At 47.4% G+C, this 23762-nt stretch overlaps 1 protein-coding gene across 1 annotated transcript in view; it reads right to left on the bottom strand.

The window, feature by feature from the left end:
- Positions 1–23762, bottom strand: part of TRERF1 (transcriptional regulating factor 1) — a 198843-nt gene that overhangs the window by 48169 nt on the left and 126912 nt on the right. The window contains exon 2 of the mRNA XM_021691945.2: positions 16249–16363. The gene's annotated coding sequence lies outside the window, so the exon portion shown is untranslated. The remainder of the gene's footprint in view (positions 1–16248; positions 16364–23762) is intronic.

The following is a 23762-nucleotide window of genomic DNA, read 5'->3' as shown; positions in this document are numbered from 1 at the left end:
GAGAGGGCAGAAACGGGGCCCCTAGAGCCTGGGAGCCTTGGGGAGAGTGAGGACCAAACCTTAGAGGAAGGATTTACAGGCCCAGAGACACATCCTTCTGCTTGTTGGAAATATTACTCCATCACGGAGTCACCTCAGGTATTCTATTTTTCAACCAATGCTTGATTTTAAGTTCTAAAGGCACAGAATTGTGTTTTAATCCCTCTGTTTGTACGCCTCTCCCTCCCCTCTCCACTGTGCCATGACCTGTGCTGGGCTCAAAGCAGATCCACTCATCATGGAATGCAGCAAACAAGTTTGTCAAACATCAACGCTGTGGGCCTGGCTAAGGATTAGGAAGTGAAGGAGACAATCCCCTTCCCAGAAAGCTGATGTGGCCCCGTGTTAAGCCTAGGTAGGATGCCAGCCTAAGAATGTTCCCAACAGTGCCCAGACGTCCTCCAGCCCTGTGTGGAGATAAGATTGCAGAGGGGCAGGCTGCAGCTGGGAGGAGAGCAGCAAAGACCCCCCACCGCCATGCTGATGAGCTGGACTAATGCTGCTGAGCAGATGGAAAGAAAGAATGATAAAGGTAATGTGGCTAACATGCATGGGATGCCGACCTGGGGCCAGGCACAGTGCCAAGTCCTTCACACGCCCCTCACACGCACCCCCACACCCCGGTGGGAAGCCGCACCCATCACACTTCACTGCCTTACCAATCTCCCACAGACACCCTGAGATAGCATTCTGAGAAGAGTCCCCTTACGAACCTCTGTGAGAATCTCTTTAGGATACACACCCAGGCTCTCAGAATTCCCTTTCTAGTAAGTTGGTTACAGAAAAGACAGCAAATGACACATATGAACGACCTACAGTATTATTTTGAATAGCCAAAGATGGAAAACATCCCAAATGCTGACCGGTAAGGGATGGATTAAAGCATGGTGGAATACTATGCAGCTGTTAAAAAGAACAAGGAAACTCTCTATGGACTGATATGGAAAGCTCTCCAAAGTTAAAACAGAATATACACACAGCTGTAAAGAGTCGATTCTCATTATTAGCAGTCATATGTCCTGTGAAGTCACCAAGAACACTGAATTAGTGAACACTCTTACCACTGCTTCTAAGGGAAATACAAGTTAGGTCCCCATGAGGTCACAACATTTGCATCAACTGAGCGGTACATAACCTCGTTTTACATGTGTTTCTGCTTCAAGGCCCCTTATTCCATATATATTGCTGATTCGTAAACACCAAACTCACAGCCAACAGTCCTGTAACTCTTACTTACATGAAGCTTATCTAACAAGTATTTTCTCCATAGGTCACACGCAACCTGGCACTTAGGAGCACTAGCCAGCCTGTCAGCACCATACCTGGGGGCCACTTTAAAACAGCAAAGTCAACAGGAAGCACAAAAACGTGAAAACTGTGGCACGAAAGAGGCTGGGAAAAGGACATCTGTTTACAGCACGAGAGCCCAACAGCAAGGCATCGCATCACGCTGGGCAGCCTCAGCTGGGGATGTGTGTCGAGCAAATCCAATGTTCCACTGCCCTGACGTGTCCGTCAATGACTTCCAAAGTGTCGCCAAATATCGATTTGGGGGTTATAAATAAATTTAAGAGAGTAGAAGAATTCGCAAATACGGAATCCATGAATTGTGAGGATCCACTGTAATATTCATAGTTGGTTGTTGTGCATAAAGAAAACCTGGAAGGATCCAAGAAACCAGTAAGAGCTGTCTGTGGGGAGGGGCTGTGTCTGGGCTGCATAGGAATAGTGGGAAGGAGACTTCATTTTAGAGCTTTTTATGTTTCTCTCAATTATTGAACCATGGGAAGCTATTACTTCAAAAATAAACAGACGTCATAAAACACTGAAAAGCCTTCATGTACACTTAAAAGCACTATGTTCACGCCGTAACATTTTATTTTAACTTCAAACACAAATATCTTACGAATCTTTTTGAGGCAGGGTCCAGACCTCTGCGCATAGGTCAGTTGACTAGAGCCGTGCATTTGTTTTTTTTCAGCATAAATCACCGCCCCCCCCCACCATGCATCATGGGTCATTTTCTAGTCGGGCATCCGTAAAAAGGAGCTGGAAGGTGAGGGCTCCAGTCTGACAGGCACATCGTCTCTCGCCTCCCAGGGCCGGTCTCCAGCAGTGCTCGTGCACACACCTGGGCAGGGATTTTTCTCGAAGCGGCTTGCTTCCGTCCATTCTTTCCAAAGCATTCAGTTCACTTTTCACAGAAACAGCATTTCTATTTCTTTCGTGCGCTCAGAGGTCATCGAATTTACGTTACACTACCGAGCACAACTGGCGTAAGCAGGTGCTCGTGTAGCCCGGGCCACCCCGTGACGGTGGGGGCTGTGCAGGCGGTCTGGGGGCCAAGGGAGCGGGGCAGCCGCGGGCCTGCAGGTAGAAGGGGGCTGACGACTGCCTCACCTGTGCGTGAATGAGCCTTGTAAACCGGAATACACCACAAAAATGCAGGATGTCCTTGAAGCTGTCTTCGTGTATGTTACGTGTCAGTTACGTCCATGGGTCAGAGGACTAGGGGCAGAGGGCTGGTCCCCCTGGGGCTCAGAGCAGAGCTGGGGGGGCGGGGCTAGGCCCTTGGCAAACAGCTTCTGAAGGCAGAGACCTTCCTCAAAGGCCTTCAAGGTAGGATTCCTGACAAAGCGGACATTCAGCCATCCCATTTTTAGGAAAAGGTAGAGGAAAGGCAGGTCTGGACAATCTCTGTAAATGCCCTATGAACCCCCAGAGAAGCTATTTGGGATTGAAGTCCTCAGTCTGGGCCTCCCGCCCCCATGCCCCACACCTGGTTACAGGGGGAAGGGGCCAAAGTCCATGACCTGAACCCAAAAGGCCTTTGCCTCAGCAGATGAAATGGAGGCTGCAGGCACTGACTCCCTCTGCTTTCTAGGCCCAAAGGAACTTTCGTGCCCCCACCCCTGCCTCAATTCCTTCCTCTTCACTCGCCTTAAGTACTGGAGGGGCCTGAATCAGAAACCTGGGACCCCAAGAGTGCAATCCCCCCTCACTTCCAATGGGTTATCAATTCCTGTCAACCTTTCCTCCATGGCATCCCCTGGCCATCTTCTCCCCATTCCCCTGCCAAGTCTACAACAGAGTCTCTTCATGGCCGGCCTCACTCCCTCCAGCCCACTTTCCACCCAGTAGCCCTGCCCATGCCACCCCCCTGCCCGAAACTGCCAGTGCTCCCCCTGCTGACAGGAGAAGTGTCCCCACAGCTCAGCCTGGCACAATTTGACCTCATCTACCTTTGCAACGATTTTCCCCAACCATTCCCCTATACATACCCCAATCACCAGACCTAGGGAGCTACCCTGAGTTTCCAGAATGTTGGTCCCTCTGCCTGAAATCACTTTCTCTCATTCTCCATCTTCTCAGCCTACAAGTTCCTGCTCAGACTTAGCAACTTTCATGAAACCTTCCCGGATTCTCAAACATGCACTGTAACAAAATATCTGCATGCCCACTTTATAGGAGGCACAGTGGATAAAATGGGGCTCGGTGTCAGCCCTCGTGGGGCTTGCAGTCTGGGGAGGCAGTGTCAGACCCAGACAAATATAATTCTATGACCATGATGAATGGCTATAATACCGGGTCATGACCTCAGCAGAAAGGTCTGAGAAGGATCCTCTGAGGAAATCACAGTGATGCCACCATTGGAAGGATGAGAAGGGTGTGGAAATGGTGTGAAATGTCACGTTCCAGACAGAGTCAAGGACAGAACGGGCAAAGGCCCTGGGGCAGGTGGGAACAAGGTAGACATAAAGAACCAAAAAAAAGGGCCAGAGTGGCTGCAGTGCAGGACCAAGGAGCATGGTGATAAAACTGGAAGGGAGGCAGGGGCCAGACCACTCAAGGTTCTTGAGGGTAAGGATTGTTATCTTTACCCTAAAAAGTACTGGGGAACCATAAAAGTGTTTTGAGTGGTGTGTGTCTGTGTGTGTGTGTGTCTTCTAAGCATGTGTGACTGACCAGATTTCCATCTTGAAAAGGCCACAGTGTAGACCAGAGGTCAAGTTTTTCAAAATAAAGGGCCAAATAGAACACATTCTAGGTGTTGCAACCAGATGACAAAACCAAGGCTATGATGTAGACACACATGTAATGAGGGAAATACACATTTCTACAAATTTTTCAAGGAAACTCAAAATATAATTAATAACGGAGTACTTTTTTTTTGTTTTGGTAATACAGATCTGCTAAGGAGAAGAGTGGGAATATTTTTTGGAGGGATAACATGTTGCCTAACTGGGGTTCAAAGCTAGTGTTCCCATATCATCCAGTGTTCATACGTACAACCATTTTTAGCTCACAGGCCATAGTTTGTGGACTGTGGTGCAGACATGGACTGGAGGAAGGTGAGAGGGAACACGGGGCACTTAGCTTTACAGTGGTCCAGGCCAGGCAGCTCACACGTGGGAGGTGACGGAGGGGCATTTTGGGGAGAACCTGGCAGAACTTAGTGATGGGGTGGGTATGGGGGCACGGGAGGGGCAGGTGTCAAGATGACGCCCCGATGTTGTGTTCGCGCCTATGAAGATGGGGCACCGTGAGAGTTCAGTTTCATTTGGAGACCTACAACAGGAGCTGCCCCTGAGGCAGCTGGACTGAGGGCTCCCGGGCTGAGAGGTCTATGAGTTCCCTGACAACAGGTAATATGTGAAGGCAGGGGCATGAGGAAGAACGTCTGCAGGGCAAGCAAGGATGGGCCCAGGACTCTGCGAATCATTACACCACTCAGCACACTGTGCCCCACTGGGCTGTTGCCTCCACCATCAGGCTAGCACCTCTTCTGAGGAGTGCCTCATCAACTCTGTCTTCAGGGGCCAGCATATTACGTGGTACCCATTGGGCACTAAGGACATGAGAGAGGGAGGGAGGGAGAGAGGAAGGGGAGACCTTTTGTTTCTACAGGATAACATGGAAAAGACCCCCTCAATTCACAAGGGAATCCTTCTCTGAAGAGCAGACCACGTCCTTCCCAAGAGCTGCTTTTGATAAGGGTCACTGGACCCTCCCCAATCATGTTAAATCGTCCAAGCATGTGAGTGCACACGCACATTTACACACAAATCACCTCCCCACCAACCCTTGCAACATGAGTTGGTGATGGTGTATTTTTTTTTTTTAAAGATTTTATTTATTTATTTGAGAGAGAGAATGAGAGACCGAGAGCACGAGAGGGAAGAGGGTCAGAGGGAGAGGCAGACCCCCCGCTGAGCAGGGAGCCCGATGTGGGACTCGATCCCGGGACTCCAGGATCATGACCTGAGCAGAAGGCAGTCGCTTAACCAACTGAGCCACCCAGGCGCCCGGTGATGGTGTATTAATAACACACCCATCAGCTGTCAGTTCGACATGTCTAAATATTATGTTCCATCACCCAGAACATCATTTTTTTAAATTAAAAAAAAAAAGGCAAAATGGCAATTCTACTCACAGCAAGGGGGGGGAGAAAGCAAAAAAAGCCACAGGTTAAAGAAAATCAATTTTTCTCTTTTTCCCATTTTGTTTGTTTGTTTGTTGTTGTTGTTGTTTTTTAGATTTTTTTTTTTTTTAATTTGACAGAGAGAGACATAGCGAGAGAGGGAACACAAGCAGGGGGAGTGGGAGAGGGAGAAGCAGGCTTCCCCGCAGAGCAAGGAGCCCGATGTGGGGCTCGATCCCAGGACCCCGGGATCATGACCTGAGCCGAAGGCAGACGCTTAACGACTGAGCCACCCAGGCGCCCCTGTTGTTGTTGTTTTTAAAGAGTAAGAAGCTCATGGTTCCATCTCTTTAACAGCCCAGGGATGAGGTCAATGCAGAATGACCTGCCCTGATGACCACGGGGTGTGTCTGCTGACATCTGTGGAGCTCAGAGCAGACTGGTCCCCTGGTCCACAGCCACAAATCCTCTGGCCCAATGTGGAGTCTCTGACAGGGACAGCAAGGAGTTCACAGGAGGGTGTGTATATCCTCATGGCCAATAGTAACATTCTGGAAAGAGGTGCACAAAGCACAGACATGTACTGTTTCGTTTTGTCCCCACAACAAACGTGCGAACGCAGAAGTGCTTTCCCTATTTAAAAGATGAGGTGGGGGTGCCTGAATGGCTCAGATGGTTAAGCGTCTGCCTTCGGCTCAGGTCATGATCCTGGGATCCTGGGGTCCTGGGATCGAGGCCCGAATCAGGCTCCCTGCTCAGCGGGAAGCCTGCTTCTCCCTCTCCCACTCCCCCTGCTTGTGTTCCTTCTTTCGCTGTCCCTCCCCGTCAAATAAATAAATGAAATCTTTAAAAAAAAAGATGAGGGAATTAATATGGAGGGGATCTGCCCAAGGTCACACAATTAGTGACAAAGGGCGGGGGCCTCAAACGCTCTGATGCCCAAGGATGAGGCTTCCTGTGGTATTCTGCAGGGTCCCTGGTTCCCCATCACAGATCTGATTAGCATGAAGCTACTTCCCCCGAGTTGGAGCCTTCCAGCTTTCTCTTTGACTCTGGAAGGGTTGAGGAAAGCCAGTTTTACCACAGTACAGACATGCCCTGGGAATCTGGCCATCAGCCCTGAGCAACCCTTCAATCCTCTAGCATATAGCCAGGAACTTGCAAGTATGAAAAAGATGCACTTTACACCAAAAAAACTTTCCTATTTCTAGTCTGAAAGGGCTAAGCTCCAGTGTTTTTTTTGTTTTGTTTTGTTTTGTTTTTTAACATGTCAGGAACTTCTCCCTGGAGAGAAACACATGGGGGGTGTGGCAGGGCATCTTCCTCACAGAAATGCTCAGACCACTATTCTGGAGTCAGAAGACCAGAATTCAAATCCTAAACTTCCACTGGCAAAGTAAGAACGCAGCAGGCTGATCTTGTCTTTTTTTTTTGGAGCCTCAGTTTGGACTGAGGAATGACAATACCTACTGTTCCATTTTTCTTCCGTGAGGATTAAACAAGAGAACGTACGGGACGTGCGTGGCACCCAGTGAGGACTCATGGAGCCTCACCACCCGGGGTGGGGTTCCTGTTGTTTTGTTTTGACTTGGGTACCGTTTAGATCAGGCCTCAATGACTCAGTCGTGATTGAATCGGTTTGGTTATTCATTTCCTGGGCAACCTTGAGCCCTCCCTTTGTTTCAGTTAGCAGACTGGTGCTCAGGGGCAGGCACTACCAGAAGTAGACACGGTAAGGAAGATAGAAAAACTGTAAAACCATCCGCTGGGAAACCTCAGCAGTCCGGGGCCCTCTGGTGCAGGGACCAACAACCACACCTACCCCACTACCCTCTGAAAGCACCACTGCATCAGGATGCCTTCACTTTTAGCCTTCACAAAGATCCAGAGACACCATGGAAAACCTCACGCGCATTTGGCATACTCTTCACCAGGCAGAGAAATAAGAAGAACGTAAATGCTCATGGGGCTTGCTCCTTGTTGAGGAGAGCTTTCCAGGCCAGTCATCCCCTGCAAGAGAGGCCTTCGGCTCTCCAAGGGTCAGTGCGATTCAGGAGGTGCCTGAGAGGGGCTCGGAGTGGGGCCACAGGTCAGGCCAAGTTCTCCCACGCGGTTCTGCTCTCTGGGGTCTAGCCCTCAAACAGTTCAAGATCCCCAGAGAGGAAAAGAGAAGTAATTATTTAGTGGCCATCTACAGCTTAACAATACCCGTGGTTATCATTCGAGAAGAAAGAGTGTGCCCAGTTACCCAGAGAGAGTCACTTCATTCCCTCCATGATACCAGATAAGGAGACAGTCTACTTTCTTTCCTGTTTCAAGAGGGCCCCAGCTCTCAGATTCCTGGAAACTGGCAGTAACTCTGTCTCTATTTGCAGTTTCCTTACTTTCAGTCACAGCGTCTCAGCCTGCCTCAACAATGGTCCCTCGAAGGAAGCTGGGACACACCGTGTGATGCGGCTGTCCCAGGGAAGTGGGCCTGGGGTGGCTCTGGGGGCCAACCCCTGCTACCTGGTCTGATGGGGAAACGAAAGCTTGCCCAGCGGAAGCACCAAACCCTCTCAGAGCCCATGCCAAGGCAGGTGTGAGAGAAGGAAAAAGGAGGCCAACCTAAGGCCTACCGTGTGGAGGGCACTCACAACCCATTATTCTTCTGTGAGGCAGACCTGGCAGGAGGCTGCATTCCCATTCTGAACTAAGCTACAGAAGCTCCGAGAGAGGAGGACGTTTCCAAAGGATCACCCATGTCAGTAGGCAGCAAACCCGAGGGACTCGAGGGCAGAGGCCTCCGGTCCCAGGCCAAAGAGCCCCCTAGGAGACCACGAAACCACTGCCACTAAAACGGGACTAGGGCCACCACGTGACTGGAACGTTCTCCAAAAATACTAACAAGAAGGCATCACGAAAGTGCAAAAACCAAATTCCTATTTATTTCTATTCCATCGATAAAAATGTCCCAGCCTTCTCTGAATAGCTCCCATTTTGTCCTCCTTCTCCGCCCCCCCGCCACACTCTGGTTGGTCTTTTGGACCTAGACCAAGTCTTCCCTCTCCTTTTGATTATGTGCACATAGATTATCTCCCTCTTCATGGGACACTCACAGGAAATTTAAACATTCTCAGACGGGGTTCTTTTAAGCCCACTTCCCCTGCCCTCCACCCCCACCCCCCACCCGGTTGCTGGTGTATTCAGGAAATGCAAACCCAATATAAAGATAACCCGGACCAAACAGAAAAGGAGACTGGCCCTGTGACCTTGTTGGGCAAATGACTTCCCCTCCCTGCACCTCAGACTCAGCTTCCGCAGAACGAGGAGGTTGGGCCCAATGGGCTGCAAGGAGGTCCCTCTGGCTCTGACTTCCCAAGGCTCAGCTGGGTGAGCACCCCCAGCACCCCCCATGGTCCCACGGACACCCAACAATCCTGAGCTAGGATACTGAGGCACTGGGGTTTTCTACTACTCACACCTGATCCCGAAGGATCCTACTGCGGTGGTTCAAGAGTGCTGGGAGTCAGGACACCTGAATCCAGTCTCAGTTCTGCCACCTTTTTGAAAAGGGAAGAGAGTGAATGGGAGAGGGTATCTGAGCAGACTTAAGCTCCAGCTACTGTGTTTTAATTTAAAAAAAAATAGAATAGTGTATAGGACTAGTATAATAAAGATTTTTTTTTAATATTTTATTTCTTTGTCGGGGGGGGGTAGAGAAAGAGAGAGAGCACAAGCAGCGGGAGCAGCAGGCAGAGGGAGAGGGAGAAGCAGGCTCCCCAAAGAGCAGGGAGCCCGATGTGGGACTCAATCCCAGGACCCCGAGATCATGACCTGAGCCAAAGGCAATGCTTAACCAACTGAAACACCCAGGCACCCCTAAAATGAACATTTTAATTAAATTTAATAAAATTATGTTCAGTCATCCTAGCCAAATTTCAAGTGCTCAAGAGCCACATTTCCACCATCAAGAAAGTTCTTTTGGGCAATGCTATTCTAGAAAGTCATATAAGGTTGACATATTAGCTGCTAGCATGTAGTAGTAATTTTTTTTTTAAGATTTTATTTATTTGAGAGAGAGAGAACACAAGCAGAGGGAGGAGCAGAGGCAGAGGGAGAGGGACAAACAGACTCCCCACTGAGTGTGAGCAGGGAGCCCGATGTGGGGCTCAATCCCAGGACCCCGGGATCGTGACCTGAGCCGAAGGCAGATGCTTAACCGACTGAGCCACCTAGGCGCCCCTATAGTAAAGATTTTTAAAATATTTTTAGAGGGGAGACCACCCAACAGTGAGAAGCAACTGATGCTCAATCTCCAGAGCAGCACTTAAAGACTCAGTTTATAACATCTGTCCATTGGCTTTTAGTGGCTCTGCCAGCATGTGAGTCCTTTGCCTGGGGCTCCTCCTGTCACTGTATCCATAATAATCCTGGTTCCCCAAACTCCTAAGATAGCCCCAGACATAAGGTGTTAGACTTTCTAGTTTTGGAAAATGGCCTCCACGACTGCACCTAGAATAAACCCCTTGTTTCACTGTGGAGGGCTGACCGATAGAACACAGGCCAGGTTGTCACCCAATGAAGACTATTTAAGGGGGCTCCCCCTGGGCCAAGCCAGTTGGACGGTATAAGTAATCAATCTTGGCTCACAGCTCTGAGTAACTAGAATGGAGGAGGGACAGGAAGCATGAGTCATCATCGGGAGAGAGCTGTTAATAGACTTGGAGGTTTGCAGGCAGGGGTGGGGTTGGGCTGGCCCCTCAGCTGGGTGGAGAATATCCAGGACATCATCTTGGGAGTTGTGGAGAACAAAGAAGCCCCACTCTAACCACAGCAACATCAATGCTCAGGCTCCTAGAACCCTCATCCTAGATATTCAAGTAACACTTGCAAAAAGAAGACAAGTGGTTGACTTGATTTATTTAATCTGATACTTACAGACTGAATTTTTATTTATTTTTTTAAGAGATTTTATTTATTTATTTGAGAGAGAGATAAGGAGGAGAGGGAGAGGGACAAGCAGACTGCACTGAGCGCAGAACCCGACTTGGGGCTCAATCCCACGACCCTGAGATCATGACCTGAGCCGAAATCAAGAGCTGGAAGCTCAGCTGACTAAGCCACCCAGGCGCCCCCTTACAGACTGAATTTTTAAAGAAAATTGCCAGTCACTGTTTTATGACAGTCATCTGATGGCCTGGAGTCAACTGAGGCATCTGTTTGCAAGATAGCGAGATAGAAGCCAAATGCTAATCGGCTCAAGACTGCCATGCACTCAAGACCACCATGTTCACTGGCCATGAGTGGTCAACCACACTTGGGAAACCTGATGAAACACAGTCTAACTGCAGGACTTCTGAGGGCGTTTGAGTGGATATGGCTCTCCAAGAAGAGTCACAGAGTCCATCTGTCTCACTGGCTCATGAGAACATCCATCTCTATACCTCAGGTCACACCATAAGGCCAGCCCCAATCTGTGGCTCCAGCCTCCCCTGACCACTGAGTAGGGCACAGTGCTGTCCCTCATGACAACCCATTCTGTACTCCTAACACTTAATCTCACGAAGATGGTTTATCCTTTGTGTCTGTTTTTGGTCATAAAATCTCTTAACATTAATAGACTTTATTTTTTAGAGCAGTTTTAGGGTCACACCAACTCTACGCATTTTTTAATGCCACCTGCCTACTGTATAAAGCTTAGAGTCACTATGAATAGCAGGCGCTGAAAAAAGTTGTTGCCTGATAGATATCAAATCAGGAAGTGATACAAATGTGAGAGTGATATAAAGCCACGTAATAGAGGGGAGTGTGTGAAATAAAGTGTCACATCAGCTGTAAGAACGAAAGTAAAATGGACAGTGAGGACCACCTCTCTCACCCCAGCTGGACATGTGTCCGGCAGGGTGGTTGTGCCATCCTTAACCTGGGGGGCTGTCCACAAGGGAAAAGTCCCCAGTGAGTGGTGTCATCAGAGGGCATGGCTTGGAGGGAGGGCTGAGATTCTGGAGTACCTCATTTCCAGAACCCACAGTTTATATCCTCTGCAAACACTGGCTGGACAGGTGTGCTCTGTTTTCCCTCAAACTGTCTTTAAAAATACCCCCAGTTTGAAGTGCATAAGAGTGAAGCTGGAAATCCCACACTGCCCCTAGATTTCTGCCTCCATTTTCATTGCGGTTCATAAACCAGCTCTTGTCCACTTAAAAGCATCACTGAACAAAAGCTCGGGGCTTGAAGGGTGTGTCTTAGTCATAACGATATTGACTATCATAGACTGAGGGCTGTGAGGCTCCAAGCTCCTGTCATGAGCTCTATGTGCACTGTCTTTTTTTTTAATTTATTTATTATTTGAGAGAGAAAGAGAAAGAGAGAGAGAAACAGGGTGAGTGTGGAGCCTGACATGGGGCTTAATCTACCCACCCCGAGATGATGACCTGAACCGAAATCAAGAGCTAGATGCTCAACCCACTGAGCCACCTGGGTGCCCCATACATGCACTGTCTTATTTAGTCCTTAAGTAGCTCTGTCTATTGTCTCCATGTTACAGATGAAGAAAGTGAAGCTCAGAGACACCGAGCTAGTAAGTAGCAGAGCAAGGTTCAAACTGAGTTCCTTCTCCCTGCCCCCAAAGCTCAAAAAGCCTGATGATGGTGCTCTGTGGCCTCCCCTCCGATGAACGGCACACACCAGGAGACAGAAAAACCAACAGCAGAAAGGATGGGGGCGGGGGCAAGGGAAGGGAGGAGAGTGGGAAAGAGAGAGTGGCATGCAGAGGAGAGGAAGTTGGGATCTGGAGGAGGTGCACATGGGGTCTGGCATTGGGTCCAGCAGGCCTTTGAGGAGTGGGAACGAAGCAGGAAAGTTGCTGGTGACTGCTGGAGAAACAGGCCACAAAATATGCAGAAGCCATTTCCTCTCTCAAGGAAGATAAACAATAGATTCATAAACAAATTTTACAAAGCTGCCCAGCTATTTAAAGCATTCTGGTAGGGACTCATATCCTTTGTGAGCATAAAGTTCATCCACCAAAAATGGTCAAGAGTTACCTTGGGGAGAGGGAAAGTGGGAAAAGCGGACAGGAAGGAACGGACTCTTCACAGTGCATCACCTGCTAGCCCTGTGACTGCAGCCAGTTACAAGCTGTCGCCAAGCTGTGGTTCACTCTTCTGTGATAAGGACTAGTAATTCCTGCCATATGGAGCTATGGCGGAGAAGAAAGAAGATATACTTTCGGGCAGTATGGCAGACCAGATACCCTACTTGACCTTCCCAATCGAAATAACTAACATGCTGGATAAAATTTAAAATATGAAAATTGGATACACATCACTGAGCTCGGACCAATGCAAGGATTCTTCAAAGACCAAACACAACCCCAAAGCAGGAATCCTGGGAGGTGAGCTAGCAGCAAAGCTGACTTCTGCCCTGAGGGTTCCTGTCAAACCCTAGAGATTCTATGTCTGCTGTGAGAGCTGCACAGTGTTCAAGAGACAGGAGAAAAAAAACCTCATTCCATAAAGTTGGGGCTCCACGCTCAGTGAATGAGAAATAAATGAACAACACAGAAGGAAACTGCAAAGAAACCTGACCTTGGGCTGGTGGAATGGGAGACAAATCTCTCCTGAAAATTTGTGGGTTTTTTTCTTTTTTAGAGAGGGAAAGAGAAGGCAGGGAGGGGCAGAGGGAGAGGGAGATAATCTCCAGCAGACTCTGTGCTGAGCATGGAGCCCAACATAGGGCTTTATCTCAGGACCCTGAGATCATGACCTGAGTCAAAATCAAGAGTCGGACGCTTACCTGAGTCACCCAGGCACCCCTCTCCTGAAAATATGTAACCACAAGCTAGACCTCACACGGGTTTGGAGTTTGAATTCATGTTTCTTATGTAACCAGAGAACTCTTGGGTAGAAAATTAACTTAAAGTGATTTTTGGTTGCTACTGACCCCAAACAATTAGCAGAAATTAATACAAATTCTCTCTGGAAAAGTCAATGTCAATGAACACCTCAAATAATTCTCAAAGTTTCAAGGAAAATAAGCAGCTTGCTGGAAACAAGGCACCATGAGTACTAGCCAGCAGACATAACCGACAGCAGAACTAGGCCTCCAAGGATTTCAGAGTCTGGAATTCCCAGACATGAGAGTTTACAATTTCTAAATAGCTATTTCCATAGATTAAAGAAATTAAAAAAGAAGTTTGCAAAAATGAGCAGAAATAAGAGACTAGAAAAAAATCACCAAGCAGAAAAATAATGAGCCAGAACTCCTAGAAATGATAAATAAAACAACCAAAAGGAAAATGGATGGAATCAGTGGGTGGATTAAAGAGCATTTGAGACCCAGAATACATGAGCTGAATGGAAGGCAGATTTGAAGAAATTATTCAGAGGTCAGCCCAGAGAGACAAAGAGATGAAAAATATGAAAGAGAGGTTGAGAGCTACAGAGAACAGAAAGTGAGAACGTCTAACATAAGTCTAACAGGAGTTCCAGAAGAAGATACTAAAGAGAATGGAAAAGAAGCAATATTCAAAGAAATGAAGGATGGGAAATTTCCAGGACTGTTGAAAGACACCCATTTTTAGCTCTAGGAATCCCAATAAAACCCAAGCAGAATGAAGACAGAAAAACTTACACCTAGTTACATGGTAATGGAAGCTGTAGAACACCAAAGAAAACAGTGTGTTGTTGTTTTTAAGATTTTATTTATTTATTTATTTATTTATTTATTTATTTGAGAAACAGAGAGAGCACAAGCAGGGGGAGCAGCAGAGGGAGAGGGAGAAGCAGACTCCCCGCTGAGCAGCAGGGAGCCCGATGCGGGGCTTGATCCCATGACCCTGGGATCATGACCCGAGCTGAAGGCGGACACTTAACCAACTGAGCCACCCAGGTGCCCCCAAAACAATGTTTTTAACACAGTCAGAGAGAAATGCCAGGTCACTTATAGAGGAACAGCAATTGGACTGACAGCTGACTTCTCAACAGCAATTTCAAAGCCAGAAGCAATAAAATAATGGCTTCAGTGACCTAAGAGAATAAATTCAGTAAAGCCACCTTTCAAGACGGAGAGCAAAATAAAGACATTTTCAAGCCAACAAAAGCCAAAAACCAAACCAAACCAAACCAGACCAGGAAAAACACTTGAGAGTTCAACACCACCAGACTCTCACTAAAGGCTAATAATGCTAAAGGATTTATTTCAAGCAGAGGGAAAATGATCTGAGATTCATGAAAGAATGGTAAGAAAAGATAATGATAAGTATGTGGGTACATCTGTACCAACACTGACTGTATAAAACAGTGATGTCTGACTGGTAGGGAAAAACATAGGATAGAACGAAAGCATGGGATGCTAATTGTACGTAGATCGGGAGAGGCAGTGACGAGAACTGAACCAGTCTATGGCTCTTGCATTGTTGGGGAGGAAAGTAAAGACCCTGATTAATTTTAGACTTTGGTAAGTATACCAGCTACAACAGCTGGACTAACCACTGCAAGAACAGATAGAGAGCATAGAACTTCCAAAGAAGAAGATGGAAAACGGAACGAGGGGGGCAAACAGCTCAGTCCAAAAGAAAGAGCAGGAAAAGCTGCAAGTATATAAAGGTGGTAGAAATGTATCTCAACCCATCAATACTATACACTGATTCTAAGCATCTAGACACCAAATAGCATTGCCTTAAAATATAGAAAACAAACATTTCAGCACTACTAGTAGAAACTAACAAATCCAGTGGGAGATTTTTAACACATTTCTCTCAATAACTGATAGATTAATCAGACAAAAATAGAAAAGGACATACTATAGATGATTTGAACCATACAATGAACAAATTTATTTTGACCATACTATATAGAAAACTATATCCAACAATTAGAGAATACACATTTTTTTTGAGCGCTCATGGAACGTTTGAGAAAAAAGTTGAAGAGAGATAAAATACGAAAAGGGAGCACGCCGAAGGGGTTATGCTTCTTTCAAACTATCTCCGAGGATCCAAACCTGTTTTGTCTTGATGCATCTTGAGTCTAGAGCAGTGACTGTCATAAAGGAGGCTCTTAAGATGTCCTGACCCAAGAATGGTCAGCACAGAGAATTCTCTGTGGAGGCGGGAAGAGGCTGAGTGAGTGCGGGAGCCCGTTCCAACACGGAGAGGGACAAGAGGCCAAGGTGAGTGGGGCCAGTCTCCAGGGAGAATGGATACAAACAAGAAAAGCAGAGTCATGAACACCATCTTCCCATCTGAAGGAGACTCATGTGGAAGAGATTTGGAAAGCCCAGTCTTTGTGGTTCCAAATGGCATAGCAGGGAGAGGCAGACAGGAATCACAGGGAAGAAGAGTTGTACCCAAATTAGGAAGAAATTTCCAGTAATTCACTGTTCAACTTTGGTTAGGAATTGGCCTGGCTGATCCTTTAAGACCCCTTACAACCCTGTCCCAGGTTACAGACTAACTGACCTTCTAATGCTCATTCTTTCCAGAGATTCCTTCACCCCAAATTCCCTGGATATATAATCCCCAAAAGATTTGCGGAAGGTCCCAGATTCAGGAGGTGGTGGAGGAATAATGAGAGCTTTAGTCCCCTGATCTTCAATTTGGTACCCTTTCTTCTCCATCACTGGCCTCTCTACTAAGTGCAGTGAGCAGGCTTTGCCCTGCTAGGCTGCCATGCACTCTCTAAACCCACCCATGTGCCAGTAAACCCCATTCTTCCAGCACGTGGTATGAGATCACAGAAGCACAGAGTATTAGTTACAATAAAAATGCCTGAGCCTTCCAGGAGAAAGGCAAGCAAGCTTACCTTGACCTCCGCAGCAGATGGTTGAGTTGGGGGCCTGGCTCTGGGGGCTTCTCCTGCAGCTGGCCAGTCATGCTGCTCTCATGCTTCTGGGCAGGTGGGAAGGGGAGGCCTGGTTCTGCAGAGGAAAGAGAAGGAAAGGGTTTGTTCCTAGCTCTCCATTACCGTCCTGCAGAGGATACCATCCAGAAGCCCAGGGAGTTCCTGAGGCTGGCCTCACCCACTCTCATGTCCTCGGGGAACAGGCAGGCATGGATGGGACAAACATTTCCCCACCCTACGATGTGCCATGCGGGGATCTGAGGAATGAGGCTAAAAAGATGAATTAGATGCACTCCCTGCTCTCAAGAATCAGTCGGGAGAGAGAGAGAGAGAGACGTGCACATGTTTCATTACAATATAATTTGGTAAGTGCTGTGATTTCCCCAAATTCATTCAACAGCCTACCTGTCCCACAGGGGAGCAGAGGCAGCTCACAAGTGCTACCCACAGGCCTTCCCAAAGAACTTGGCAGGAAGGATGAGTTGTCTTTGTGTTTTAATTTCCAATCCATTGCAGATAACTCTTTTTATAAAAGGTAATGAAAATGAACTGGTGGACAAATGAAATGAAAAAAATGTTCATACAAAGCACCACCTCTTCAGTTATCCGACTCAACAGATTACTCTGTCCAACTGGGATGGAAGTTTCTAAGCGCTTCCTCACCATTTCTGTACTCGTCTCATGCACGGCTAAGCAATTTGCAGCCCGCGCCATTCCACAAACCACAGTTGAATAGCCTCAGTAGAGGTTTATACAGAATTAGGCTTTCCCAAGATGTCTGGCTGATCTCTTGAGAGGGTGGCTAGCAATGCAGCTGATGCCAAATTCACCCTCTGGACTACAGATCAGAGAGTCTCTCTCCGGGAAGGAGGGCTACTGCAGGAACTTCAGGGAAAGTGTCGGGACAGAGCCAGTGGAACTCGCTGGGTTCAGGTTATGGAGCATGGGGCTCATGGAACCTAGTCAAAACATCCCAGCCCTAACTAGGGCAACCCCAGCCAAAGCTACCGCCCTGAACAGGAAGAACAAAGTGTTATCTATTAAAACGGACTGGGACATTTCAGAAAATAAATCAGTTCCGAGATGTCAAGAGGGCTGTTGGTGTTCATTCCTACTATTTAATGCCATAAAAATGATTTTTTTTTAAATTGAGAAATCCTTTGTCTGTGACAGCCAGCTCCAAAAAAAGCCTTTAAATGCCTATTGCCTTAATACTTGAGGGAGAGATTACAAGTCATTTTCACCCATTTGAATGTTTAAGAGAAAGTGTTCATTCCTCTAAACTCTCAGCTTTTAAGTAGTTCTTATTTTAAACTTTAGAAGATAACTCCACAGAAGAAAAACTTCCCCTTTCAAAGTCTTTTTTTTTTTAACGCGATCACTCATATAGTCTCACTCCCTGCTTCAAATGCTAAATCATCTGCAATTTGGAAGTTTGTTGCTCATGAAATTCTAGCGAGAAGCACATCATAAACAGTCCTATAGCAACAGAATGCTTTTGAAGTGATGTCTGTGTTGTTACAAAGATTGTATATCATTATCTCTGTATGTTGGGGAAGAGAAGGTTATGGGAATAACTGTTTACAAATAAGTCAATATAGTAACTGGCAACCGGCACAGAAGACATTAGCAAGAAACTAAACCGTGGTGTGGGGTGGGAAGCAGGGACGTACTTCCCTCAGTTTCCATGACTAACGCGCTGTCCTGACTCTCAGCAAGCTCCCTGGCCACAGCCTGAGTCCTTGGAGCTGGCTGTCTCACGGGCAAGAGCTATACTTAGGCAACCAGAGAGCCAAATGTTATTGGTCATCTATTGTATGTCAGGTGCTGCGCTGGCCTCCAGGGTTCTCAAGATGGGTTCTCCCTCAAGGAGGCCCAAGATAGACATGGAAGCAGGTAATTAAAACCTCCCTACCCTGTTAAAAAAAGACCATACTGGCTGGAGTTAAGGGAGAGGAAGTGAGGTTAATTGGCTCAATCCATCTCTCTAAACATCCATTCATCCATCCAATGGTGACTGAGTGATGGTATGCACCATGCAAGTGCAAGGCACTAGGCAGAGAACAGGTGAGACCAAAGTGGTCCCTGCCTTCATGGAGCTTATAATCTAGTGGGAGAACAAACATTAACAAACTAGAAGTAACTAATAGTGATGTGCTCTAAAGAAGTATGGCTACTGCTATAAGAACATGTGACGGGGGTAGACCTAGCATGGAAAAGGGTCAGTGGTGCTTTCCAAAGGAACTGGTCCTTAATCGGAGCCCTAAGAATACATTAGTGAAGCAAAACAGGGAGGGCAGGAGAGAAACAGGAGAGAAAAGGTGTTTCCAGCGCAATGAACGGCCTGTGCAAAGGTCCTGTGATGAGAAGGAGCACGGCATGTTCTAGCTATGAAAGGAAGCTTGTAATGAGGACCAAACTGGTTCTTGGCCTCACGCCATGCTTCAGTCACTGTGGTGTTCAAGGCAAGCATGAAAGATTTGTAGGTTTTTTTAGAAGTACCCAAGAAGTTACCTATGGCAAGCCAGGAATATAAGGTGCAATTCTCTCTCATCCTAAGCTGGCACAAGGCATCCAAAAAGGGGACACCTTGCTCTCCCTCCAATTTTAGACCAAGTTTTTGGCACTCTTACCTATTTTCTTTTCAGTAGTGCTGAGTTGGTTAAATTCAGTTTGGCCAGTAGTAAAAATCAGTTGATCAGCGCTGATAAGACAGACAGTGTGTGGGTTTTGGAATGTGGACAAGCATTCCATTATTAAGATTATTGCTGGAGAAGCATCATGGGGGGGGCGGTATTTTAAGAAAATTCATACAATTTCATGCATGGAACATGAGCTTTGGGGCCCAGCAGACTTGGGTTCAAATCTGACTCCATCCCTCACTGGCCATTCGGCCCTTGGTCTTCTGTTAAAACAGGGTTAGCAGCGCCTCCTTGCAGGGGTCTCAAAGAGATCAGCAAGTAGCACACTGCCTGGTTCCCAAAAGACCCTGAATAAGGGGCATCATTACCATCACTGCACCCCAGCGAGCAGGGGACAGGGACAGCCACACCCCTCCCTCAACGTGAAAATCAAAAGGAGTCCACAGAATGATCTCCCAGCCACTACTGGGGCTGTAGGGTAGATTTGCAATGGCTCAGGGGTTGCCCATCAGTGGCCAGGTATCCTGATGACTCATCGTTTCTTGGTGTGTACCCTCAATGGTCCCCAGCCACCTTGCTGAGAGTCCCCAGCTGGAAGTCCCACTCCACAGCTAACCCTCACTGAACCACACCTCATCTGCCCCAGGCTCAACTGCATTGGAGGTATCCAGATGTCCTTCTGGAGATTTACGGGAAGCCCCACTCAGGAGCCCTGGGCTCCCACCATGAACAACGGGGGATCCTTTGGACAAACAGCTGAGTCCCAGAGGGTAGAGGAGATGGGCCAGCTACCACATCCTACCACAGACTAGGCATGGTGCTGGGACTTCCCAGCGATTGCCTCTAATATTTACAACAATCCTGCAGAGTCACTGTGGGTATCACAATTTAACAAGTAGGAAACAGACCTGCTGACTTGCCCAAGACCACAGAACTGAGCGGTGGAGCCAGACCCTGAAGCCTGGAAGCCCTTCCTCTTTACTCCATCACCACACCGCCTTACGGGGACAGAAATCTTATTATCTCTTTCCCAGACGACCCAGGAGGACACAGCCCTGGAAAGTTGTGTGCCTTTCCAAGGATCTGCAGCCAGCAAGCCACCAGGCAAGGCCAGACTCTTCCCACTGCCCCACACTGCTGTTTGGGCCCCAGTTTCCCTTCTGCACACTCGTGGTGACAAATGCCGCCTTATAAACCACACTATTGTCAGAGCTGGGGGGGGCAACAAAGATTTAAAGAGCTGGGGAAAGGGAAAAAATTAATATACAGAAACAAACACTTTAAATGGGTACCGAGAGGCTCAAACCAAAGAGGGAAGGTTCTCCTCAGCCACAAAGCAGCTGTAATGAAAAGAAGAGCTCAGGGGCGCCTGGGTGGTTCAGTGGGTTAAGCGTCTGCCTTCGGCTCAGGTCATGATCTCCGGAGTCCCGGGATCGAGCCCCATGTCGGGCTCCCTGCTCAGCGGGGAGTTTGCTTCTCCCTTTGCCTCTGCCCACCACCCCTCCTCTTGTGCTCTCTCTCCTCAAATAAATAAATAAAATCTAAAAAAAAGAAAGATAGTAAAGAAGAGCTCACATCCTGCCCTGATGGGTTGGGGGAAGGTTTAGCTGGGGACACAGGATATACAAGAGGGAGCCTCTGGAATGGGAAGCAGGACGAAATGAAGTGTGAAGAATTCCCTCTGTGCCACCCACAATAAATTAGGAATTGGCACCAATTTTAAAAAGAAGGGAAAGGAGGAGGGGGAGGAGGAGGAGGAGGAGGAGGATTCAATCTGTAGCTTTAATTTAAGAACAGCTAGGAAACAGTCTGAAGAGTGATCGATACAACGAGAAATCTCGGACTCCAGGTGCTTGGGGGCCAACCATTCCGTCTAACGAACACCATGCAGAGAGAACTGTGGCACGGAAGAAGATCTAATTTTCAAGTGAGACACATTCCCCCCAACAGTCAGGGGAGGCCCGGAAGCTTTTTAGATGTGGGGGAAAAGTCTCATTCTCTCTCTAAACATCTCTTCTCTTCCTTTGATGCCCCACTCCCACTCCCATGGAGCTTGAGGAAAAAAACAGCTGTCCTGCATGGCAGGAGTGGGTCCTGCCCAGACCACTATGAGACAGAGGTGGACCATTTAATCCAGCTTTCATGCACCTGGTTATTCCAGAACACAGAAGCTGGGCCATTCACATCAATAGCAGAAGAGCTCAAATACTGAGAACGTATCATCAGACGGACTCACTGTAGACTGATGATGAACAGCAGGCCACTAGCCACTCTGCAACCTCCTCAGGCCTCCTACCCCCTTGCTCATGGCCCCAGCCAGCTTGTCTTTAGGGCTTCACATACCCCAAGCTCTTTCCTACCCCCGGGTCTTTGCACATACTGGTCCCTCTGACTAGGATGCTCTTCTCTTAGCTCCTCCCTCATTAGCATCTAGTCAAGCTTTCAGGTTATAGCTTCAGTGAGACTTCTCTGACTCTCCAGAAATATAAGTGTGCAGCAGTCCTTACCACAGTTGCAATCGGTTAATTATGTGATTAGCAAATTGGTCTCCCCAGTCGGACTGTAAGCCCTACTATGGCATGGGCAATGTCTGGTTTTTTTTTTTTTTACCATAGTGTCCCATGGGCTAGCATAGCAGTTCTCAATCCTGACTGCACATCAAAATCATCTGGGGAGTTTAGAAAACCACGGATGCCTGGGTTCTACCACAAACCTATTAAACAATAGTGTTTAAAGCTTGCCCAAGTGGTTGTAATATGTGGCCAAGGCTGAGAACCGCTGACTTAAGGAGGTCGTGGGTGCTGGGTTGAAGTCCTAGTGCAATCTTGCAGTGGCCCGGGGAGTTACAGTAGGACCTTGCTCCCTTTGCTTGTGTATACAATGTAGCATTTAAGTGTTGTTTTTCACTCCAGAGATTAAATTTGAGAAAATTCCGGAAGAGGGAAACAAAATCCTCATTGTTATAGAGGAATACTATTCCTTTCACTAAGTTCTCCCCATACAGTCCCCTCCCCAACACACCTCTGTCCTTTCACCCTGTTTTATCACCTTTATCCTCAGAGCCACGGCATTAACCTGATGTGTTCCTGAAATACACTTAAATATCGGGGATGAAATCTGCTTTTTTTTTTTTTTTAATTAAAACAGGCCCAACTATACAATGCAATAGGATGCAAAATTTCACACTCAGTTTTATTAAAACAGGAGAGTTCAAAGCCAGTCTGTACTGGGACAGGCTTGCTGCATCAGCTTCTCTGTCCCCAGGCGATCTGTGTGCCTACTAAAGTGTGAGCAGCCTGGTCTCTCCAGCTGTGCTGTCCAACATAGTAACTGCTAGCCACAAGTGGCTATTTCAATCAAAATAAGATGAAATGAACTTAAAAACTCAGTTCTTCCAGTTTTACTCACCACATTTTAAGTACTCAGTAGCCACATGCGGCTAGGCTAGCGGCTACCATATTGGATGGCACAGAACAGAACATTTCCATCACTGCTAAGCGTTCGGTGTGACAAGCATCCTTCCAGAGCAGAGTATTGCTACCTGGGCGCTAGTGACCTTTGGGGCAGGATAATTCTTTGTTGTGGGGAGCTTCCAGCATATGGTGGAGCGGTAGTTCTCAACCTCGGGTGGTTTTTGCCCCTCAAGGAACACCTGGCAATGTCCAGAGACAGCTTTTGGTCATCACAGCGGGGCTTCTACTAGCATCTAATGGGCAGAGGCCAGGGTTGCTGCTAAAAATTCCCACAGAGCACAAGGCAGTCCCCACAACAAAGAATGACCTGGTCCCAAATGTCAGTAGTGCTGAGGTGAGAAACTCTGCTCTAGATTAATCAAGAAAACACAGCTGTTCTCAGTAAAACTACTGGCAGGAGGCTCACAAGACCAAAGTGCCCCTAACCCCCTCCTTCCTCAAATTTAGAACCCTGAGAAGAACTGTCTAGGCAAACAGGTGTCTCTATTTGTCAAGAATGCAGAATAAGAAGTCCTGGTTTCCAGAATAATCTGCTAATTCATTTTTAAAATGAAGTCCCTGCACTTGGAATCCTAAGGACTAGGAAAAGTAGACATCCATCTTTGGTGCTGTGGTTTGGAATGTGTGATTAATTAACTACAGTCTGCCTGTTAGTCAGATGTAGATATTCCTTTGTTCATGCATCTACTCATTCAGAAGTATTTACTGAGCACCTACTACGTGTCGGGTACTCTTCTAGTGTTGGAAACAGAGCAGTAAATAAAAGAAGCCAGGTCCCTGCTTTGTAGAGCTGACTTTCTACTAGAGAAGACCAACAGTACACAAAGAAACAAATACAGCAGCAGTAGACAGGTGGGAATGATAATGTCAGGAAGGAAAAGAGGCCAGGGTAAGGAGACAGAGCAGTGAAGGGGATGGATGCCTGAGGTCACCCCTCTGAAGAACGAACAGGGAAGGTCAGCTGAAAAAGTGACATCTGGACAGAGACCTGAATGAACTGAGATTGAACAAGGTAATTCGAGGAGGCAAGAGAGTCCCAGGCAGGGGGGAAGAGTGGGTGCTGGGTCCTTTGGTGATACAAGCTTGGGGGAGAGGAGAGAGGGCTAGTAGAGAGGTCAGTGAGGCAGGCAGGGGCCAGGTGGCAGGGCTGGGAAGCCACTGGATGGCTCTGAGCAGAAGAGAGATGGGGCTTGGTTAATGTTTTACAGAACAAACTATGGGATGACAAGAGTGGAGAAGGACAGAACAGTTACGAGGCTGCTATGGTCTTCCAGGCAAGACATGGCGATACATTATTAATCAATCGACAAAATCATTAATGCTAATACCAGCTCTCTACTTGGCCAATGCTATTCATATT

This window comes from Neomonachus schauinslandi, chromosome 8, assembly GCF_002201575.2.
Source record: "Neomonachus schauinslandi chromosome 8, ASM220157v2, whole genome shotgun sequence".
NCBI classification, from domain to species: Eukaryota; Metazoa; Chordata; class Mammalia; order Carnivora; family Phocidae; genus Neomonachus; species Neomonachus schauinslandi.
Note: the sequence above shows the minus strand (reverse complement) of the source record. Positions and strands in the feature narration are given on the sequence as shown.